An 8,809-nucleotide genomic window follows, 5' to 3' on the forward strand; every position below is an offset into this window, starting at 1 on the left:
ACTCAATCAAGTTTGTGAGACATGATTTCCCACACACAAAGCCATGTTGACTAGCCCTAATCAGTCCTTGCCTTTCCAAATACATGTAAATCCTGTCCCTCAGGATTCCCTCCAACAACCTGCCCACCACTGACATCAGGCTCACCAGTCTAGAGATCCCTGGCTTGTCCATACCACCCTTATTCAATAGAGGTACCATGTTAGCCAACCTCCAGTCTTTCGGCAACTCACCTGTGACTATCAATGATACAAATATTTCAGCGAGAGGCCCGGCAATCACTTCCCTCGATATAAAATGGACCGAAGGGGCACCTTCTTCACACAGAGGGGTACATGTATTGAATAAGCTGCCAAAGGAAGTGGTGGAGGCTGGTACAATTGCAACATTTAAAAGGTATAGGAATAGGAAGGGTTCATAGGGATATTGGCCAAGTGCTGGCAAACGTGACTAGATTAGGTTAGGATATCTGGTCCGCATTGACGAGTTGGGCCGAAAGGTCTGTTTCCATGCTATACATCTCTATGACTCTATACTTCTTGAAAAGTGGAACCACGTGGCTGTCCTCCAGTCCTCTCGTATCTCCTCTGTGGTCAGAGAGAAATTAAAAACTTGGGTCCTGGTCGCTGTAATTTCCTCCCTAGTCTCCCATAGCAGCCTTGGCTATAACCCATCCGGATCAGGGAATCTGTCCACTGTTACGCCTTCTAACACCTCCTCATTCCCTGTGTCAAACTTCACAGTCATGTAACCTTTGAGTAGACCAACAGTTAACAACATTTATACTTTCCATCTTGGATGTTCTGTTTTCCTTCTTACACTGATTTGATTTTGTCAAGGTTTTCTGATTATTTCTCTTTGCTTGAACTGGGAGGCATTTGTTTCCATTTATTTGATAGCAAATAGTTTCTCATCAATGAAAACATGAGCTACGGAACCAATAAAGTAGTTACCTCAACCCTTGACATTTGTGCAGCGCGGATACAAGCCATTGGAGTTCTTCACACTTAATGTAGCAATCCTGTAGATCAAGATGATTTATAGTATCACAGAGCCCAATGACATGAGACAGGACTGCACAATCAACAGGTGTCAATTGCAATCCACAAAAGCAAGTTTTGTCAGATCCCACTGTGGCCTGAGCCAGTGATTTATTCTGAGACTCAAACAAGTAGTGCAACATGTTCAGGAGGGTCCGTTTACTAGTTTTATTTGTGTTTCCAAAACACTTCTTTACCCACTCATTCACGTGATGGGTTGTTTGGTGAAGAAATTGACCAAAAAACTTCTCCAGAACACAGGCTGACTCTGGGGATGAGAGACCAGAAACAAAATGGACCAATATTGTACTGGATCAAATCACCATTTCGAAACACAATCTTCTTCTCAGACACTCCAGTGAAGGCCATCTCACCAAGCTTCAGTAACACATCACGGGGATCTTCAATCTCTCGGCCATGGTGTTCGAGAATGTTATAAATATAGTAGGAATACAGTTGGGTGACGGTCTTGGGAAATTGTTGCTGTTTCCTGTCCTTTTCTGTGAAAAAGGGACCCAGTGACAGACCGAGGATCCAGCAGAACAAAGGGCTGTAACGCATGGTGGACAGGATCTCATTCTCTTCTATGTCCTTAAAAACAGCTGCTGCCACTTTCTGATCATCAAAAAACTTGTTGAAATATTACTTCCGTTCCTCACCACTAAATCCCAGGATTTCAGTCCAGACACTGATCTCAGCCTTTTCCAATAAATGTAACTCAGTGGGACGAATGGTTACTAACACTGAACATCCTGGGAGCAACTTGTGCTGGATTAAACTGTACACAATATCAGACACATCACACCAACACTCAGGATCTGTGCACATGAACAGAGATTCTGTATTTCCCCGATTGTCAGAAAAATCAATCTGGTCCTTGAATTCATCCAAACCATCCAATATAAAGAATAAACCCTCTGGGTTCTTCCAGAGCTCTCCCAGTGCATTCCCAAGGTAAGGATACTGATCCAGTAACAACATCCTCAGGTTAATTCTGCAGTTAATAGTATCTAAATCCCGGAATTTAAAACTGAAAATAAATTGAAAGTCTGGGTATATTTTCCCAGTGGCCCAGTCATAAACAATTTTTTGTACCAATGTTGTTTTTCCAATCCCTGGGACTCCACTCACAACTGCTGAACTCCCAATTTGGGATTTTCTCTGGGAAAAGCTGCTCTGGATCAGTTTGGATTTTTTCCAGCTCGTTCTGCAAGTATTCCTCTCTCCACTTTTCATGGTCTTGACTTCGTGTAAGTGTTTCAGATCTCGAACAGCAGAAATGACTGTTAGCTCAGTGTATCGATCAACCAGCTGGAAAATCTTCACCTTCTCCTTTCTGGCAACAGTATTCACTTGCAGTGTTTCAGTTTGTACCTGGAGTGTTCCCTTGTGTTTCTGCTGAAGATCTTAGATGAGAACGGATAGAAAACGGCTCTTAATGTTAACTGTACAACTGCAAAAACAACTTTTCAAGATTAGTTCAGCATGTAGCAAAATTCAGCTTGAGTGAGAATGAATGATCATTTGTGTCATTTGAAAACTTCAGTAGAAACTAAAAGTTTATTGATTTATCTCATATTGAAATCAATATCGTGAGATAATCTTCCTAGGATCTCAGGTATGACATTTCTTATAGACCAGTAATGCTGCAAATAAATGTGAACATCAATAGTTCACGTCACTGTCTGCCCAAGGTTCATGAGCTGGAGCAACTCAGATGAAGTAATGAACGAGTGAGCCCATAAGTTAACACCATCCTTCTAAGTACTTTAAAAATGATGATGTGCATTTTTAGAGGAGTATTACATGTTGTTCTGTAACATGCACCTTTCATTACATGTATTGCTTTACTGCTGTCTTGGGACATGTTAATTTCCAAGTACAGAAATGGGGACACATGGAAAATAGATTGTGAAAAACTGTTCCCCAGTGGATCAAGCTTTGAAATAGCCACTGGCACTAATCTTCTACTCCAACACACTCCTGATTTGTGCCATGTAGATAGCTGACAAGCTTTGTCAGGGCACGAGTTATCACAGAAATCTCAGAGTCTTATCTGCACTTGTAGTCAAAGCATTAACGAGGTGGGGAATGTGCTGTGAATATGTTCAATATTCAGTGTCCAAACTGAAATACTGCGGGTGAATACTGTTGCCAGAAAGGAGAAGGTGAAAACAAAAGTAAACCAAAAACAGGGAGAAAATAAACTTTGAGAGATAGTAACTATCAAGCAAGAGCTTCCTTCATTTATGAAAAAGAGGAGAGAAGACAAAATCAACATAATTCCCTTAGAGAATGAGCTGTGAAAGAATGAAGGGGAGCTAGGAAATGGCAAGAAAAGCTGAATTCTTTTGCAAAATTTTTCACAATAGATGACTTTAATAGTATCTTAAAATTAATAACTATCACTAGAGGAAATGTGCTCGTAACATAAATGGGGCAAAAACTGATAAGTCCCTTAGGTCTGATAGGATGCATTCTGGGAGAAAGTACTGACAGAGGTAGTGGATACACTGGTAGTAATCTTACAAAACTCCTTCAGATTCTCGAAAAATCCGAAAGGACTGGGAAACTACTACAATAATTTTAAAAAGGAAAGGAGACAAAAAAAACACACAGATAATCATAGGCAAGTTGGCTTAGTTATTAGGAAAATAGTAAACTTACAAAAGATGCAATAGCAGAGCACTTAGAAATGCAATCAAGCAAAGTCAGCAAGGCTTCATGATTGGGGAATCATACCTGACAGAATTTATTGCCCATCCCTATTTGACCTGGAGAAAACAATAATGACCTGTCTCTTTTAAGTGCTGTAGCCCATGTAATGTAGGTACACCCACTGTTAAGGAGGGAGTTAAAGATTTTGACCCAGCAATAGTGAAGGAAGGGCAATACTACCGCATGTTAGGATGATGTGTGACTCAGAGGAGATCCTGTAGGTGTTGGTGGACCTGTACATCTGGTGCCTGCTCCCTTCTATGTATTGAAATGTTATAGGTTTGGAAAACATTATACAAGGATACTTTGTGAGTTAAGTTTGTTGAACGTTGGAGCTAGAGGTATACAGTTCTCCAACATGCTCCTGACTTGTGAAATGTAGGTACGGACAAGCTTTGTCAGGAGATGATTTGTCACAGAAATCTCAGTGTCTTATCTGCACCTGTAGTCACAGCATTTCAGCTGGTGCAGTGCAGTTTCTGGTCTTTGATTCCACCAAGATGTTAACAGTGGGAGATTCAGGGACTGAATGATAGGAAGGTGCATTCTCTCTTTTTGGAGATGGCAATTGCCTGATGCCTGTGTGATGAGAATGTTAATGATCATTTGTCAGACTAAGCCAGAAAGTTGCCAAAGTTTGCTGCATTTGGACTCAGTTACACTTCTGTATCAGAGGAGTCATGAATTATGTTGAGCAATCATCACCAAACATCTTGACTTCTAAGCGCAGAATGGAGAGAAGTTTGTTTAAAATTAGGGAGCTACAAAACAACCATTAGGAAATTTTGCAAATGATGTCTTGGGGCTGAATGACAGTTTTTCTACAAGCAAAACTATATTCCTAGATATGACTCCAACAAGCAGCAAGGGCTGGATTTGTTTGGCTTTTTGTGGACAGGAATTATTCGGGCAGTTTTCCACATTGCAAGATAGATGCCGGTGGAATAACAGAAATGGAAAAGCTTGAGATGGGATGAAACTGACTCTGGAGCACAAGTCTCCAGAATTATTGTGGAAATGTGAAGCATTTTCTTGATTTGTATGGAGTGAATCAAATTAAGTGAGGGCTGGCATCTGGGAGACTGGGGAACTTAGGAGGAAGCACGAGGTGGGTCGTTTACTTGGGACTTCTGGTTGAAGATTCTTTCATATTTTTCAGCCTTATCTTTTCCATGAATGTGCTGGGCACTGCAATATTGAGAATTGGGATATTTATGGAGATGCGTTGAGGGTCCACTATCATTTGTGATTGGAAAATGCCAAACTGCAGAGCTTAAACCAAATGTTTGGTTGTCTTTCCCTTGATGTTTATGCTGCTTGGCATGCAATTAGCGCTGTCTTCCGGTCTCAGAAAGCAGCCACCTCATTTTTAGCAATGTCTAATGGTGTTCCTGACATGTGCTTCTCACTCTTGTTGAGCCAAAAATTGAGGCCACAAAATGAAAGTGTTACACTAAAAAGGTTTGTACCAGGATTCAGAGTATACTGAATTCTATGAGAGTACTTCTCACATTTCACTGTGTGAAACCCTGTACACACCTGGCCAGATCCAAACACACTGTGAAACCTGTACACACTTGCGATAGTGATAGCGATCTACACATTTAGAATCACGTGAATTCTACGTTCACACAGATAAGCTGAGGATAAATGATCAATCCAAAGCACATTCAATCTCATTGTCCAAAGCCTTTCAAGTTCTGATTCACAAATTCTGAAGTCTGTAAACAGCTACAAAAAAAAAACTGATTTTCAGAAGGGAAATGAATGGCTTGAAAACTCCATTTTGTCACATACCTTTCAAATGACTTGGTACTTCAGATAAAGCTTGTGAAATGTTCATATAATCAAACGGGTCACAGCCTGTTTCAAGACAAAAAAAAACAGTATTTATGAATCGATGCCTGTTGAAATACCATATCAGAATTTGCAATGTTTGAATCTGACATTGAAATCACTATGATTTTACCATACCAAGTTCCTGTACTTCTATCAGTATTTTATCCAACTTTGGGACGCCCTGTCGCATATTGACAAAGGATTCCCTACTCTTCGGGCCCGAGAGCCTTTCTCCATCACCAGGTTAAGAAGAATTTGGAACAGTTTGCTCGATTTCCCTTCTCCATGAGCTCAGTGACTTTCTGTAAAGAACAATAATGACATACAAGGAGAGTAAATGACAACAGTGGGAATGAGAAGAAAAGGATTTGCTCACTGATGGGATTTCCTAGTTGTTCTGAACACAGAAGTCAATCACTGCATCAGGTTCTGCTCTTTGCTGAACATAGAGTCATAGGGTTGTACAGCATGGAAACAGACACTACAGTCCAAATTGTCACGCCAATCAGATATCCTAAATCAATCCAGTTCCATTTGCCAACACTTGTCCCATATCCTTCTAAACCCTTCCTATTCATATACCCAGCCAGATGCCTTTAAAAGATGTTGTAATTGTACCAGCCTCCATCACTTCCTCTGGCAGGTTATTCCATAAATGCACCACCATCTGCATGAAAATAAAAATGCCCCTTTGGTCCTTTTTAAAATCTTTCCCCTCTCATCTTAAACCTATCCCCTCCAGTTCTGGACTCTCCCAGGGCAGGGAAAGGATCTTGGTTATTCACCCTATTCAATGCCTCTCATGATTTTAATAAACCTCGCTAAGGTCACCCCTCTGCCTCCAACACACCAAGGAAAATAGTATCGACTTATTCAGCCTCTCCCTATTATTCAAAACGCCAACCTGGGTAACATCCTTGAAAACTTTTTCTGAACCCTTCAAGTTTCACAATATACAGGGAGACCAAAATCAAATGCAGCATTCCAAAAGTGACCTAACCAATGTCCTCTTCCACACATTATCTTCTAATATTTATACTCAGCACACTGACCAATAAAAGCAAGCATACCCAAATGCCTTCTTTACCAGCCTGTCTACCTTGGAACTATGAACCTGCATCCCAAGGTTTCTTTCTTCAGCAACACTTCCCAGGACCTTACTATTAAATCTTGCCTTACCAAAGTGCAGCACTTCACATTTATGAAAATTAAACTCCATCAGCCACTCAGCCCTATCCCCATTTGATCAAGATCCCACTGTATTGTGAGGTAACCTTCTTCACTGTCCACTATACCAACCCTGTTGTAATCTGCAAATTTACTAATCATACTCCTATGTTCACAACCAAATCATTTATACAAATGATGAAAAGCAATGGAACTAGCACCAATCTTTGTGGCACATTGTTGCTCACAGGCCTCCAATCTGAAAATCATACCTCCACCACCACCCTCTGTCTTCTACCTCTGAGCCAGTGCTGTATACAAATGGCTAGTTCTGTGTAATCCAGGAGACCTAACCTTGCGAACCAGTCTCCCAAAGGAATCTTTTCAAACTCCTTACCAAAGCCCATACAGATCACATCCACTGTTCTGCCCTCATCAATTTGCTTTGTTACTTCTTCAAAACTTCAATCAAGTTAGTGAGACGTGATTTCCCATACACAAAAGCTATGTTGACTATCCCTGATCAGTCCTTACCTCTTCAAATACGTTAATTCTGTCCCTTAGGATTCTCTCCAACAACTTGTCCACCACTGACAACAGGCTCACTGATCTATAGTTCCCTGGCTTTTCCTTACTACCTTTCTTAAATAGTGGCACCAGGTTAGCCAAAATCAGGTCTTCCAACACCTTACCTGTGGCTATTGATGACACAAATATCTCAGCAAGAGGGCCAGCAATCACTTCCCTAGCTTCTCAAAGATTTCAGATGATCAGTTCCTGGGGATTTATCCACCTTGATGTACTTTAAGATGTCCAGCACCACCTTTTCTGTAATATGGATATTTTTCAAGATATCGCTATTTATTTCCCCCACATTCGCGATTTTCCACATCCTTCGCCACAGGAAACACTGATGCAAAATACTCGTTTAGTATCTTCCCCACCTCCTGCAGTTCCACACACAGATGTTCTTACTGATTTTTAAGGGGCCCTATTCTTTCCTTTGCTACTCTTTTGCCCTTAAAGTATTTGTAGATTTTCCTTAACCCTATTTGCCAAAGCTTTCTCCTGTCCCCTTTATGCTCTCCTGATTTCCCTCTTACTCCTACTGGCTTTATACTCTTCTAGGGATTCACTTGATCCTTTCTATCTATATCCGCCATATATTTCCTTCTTTTTCTTAACCATAACTCTGCAAATATGGTGATTTCAGTCACAAAAATGGAAATTAGAAAATATATTCTGAGAATGAGAAACTAAAGAATCTGTAGTAATTTTAGTGTGATTAGTTCCCTGTCTCTCAGTGTCCAGCATAGAGTCAGAAAGTCATACAGCATGGATATAGACCCTTCAGTCCAATTAATCAATGCCAACCATAATCCCAAATTAAACTAGTCCTACCTGCTTGCGCTTCGCCTATATCGCTCCAACATTTTTTATTCATGTACTTACCTAAATGTCTTTCATTTCTAGTGCTTCCTCTAGAAGTTAATTCCAAACACAAACCACTCTGTGCGAAATAAAAATTGCCTTTCATGTCTTTTTTAAATCTTGCTACTCTCACCTTTTAAAAAAATGCTCCCTAGTCTTCAAATTTACTACCATACAGAAAAGACATCTGCTATTCACCTTATCTATACCCCTCATGATTTTATAAACCTCTACAATATCACCCCATAACCTCTTGCGCTCCAGTGAAAAAAAGTCTCAGCCTATCCGGCTTCTCCTTATAACTCAAATCCTCCAATCCCAGCAACCCTCTCCAGCTTAATAATATCCTTCCTACAACAGGGAGATCAGCAGTGAACACACAGTACTCCAGAAGAGGCCTCATCAACATAAACTTCAACATGACATCCCAACTCCTACCCTCAAAGATCTGAGTAGTATCCTTTGAAATAATTTGAATTGTGTAGCATATCAATGGTGCTGAATAAAAATAATAAACCAACACAGAAAAAGCTACCTTTATCCAGGGTGCAACTCCTAACAGAATCAGAAGAGAGGCTTGTAATTTTATGAATGCTGAAGCATATGGCAAAATCTT

At 40.5% G+C, this 8,809-nt stretch overlaps 1 pseudogene; it reads right to left on the bottom strand.

The window, feature by feature from the left end:
• The window catches only part of LOC148148652 (NACHT, LRR and PYD domains-containing protein 3-like), a 29,705-nt pseudogene extending 23,858 nt beyond the window's left edge, over positions 1–5,847 (bottom strand).
• Positions 5,848–8,809: the final 2,962 nt, after the last annotated feature.

Source organism: Chiloscyllium plagiosum, unplaced genomic scaffold, assembly GCF_037043375.1.
Source record: "Chiloscyllium plagiosum isolate Xiang-an unplaced genomic scaffold, Cpla_swu_hap1 HiC_scaffold_12, whole genome shotgun sequence".
Taxonomy (NCBI): Eukaryota; Metazoa; Chordata; class Chondrichthyes; order Orectolobiformes; family Hemiscylliidae; genus Chiloscyllium; species Chiloscyllium plagiosum.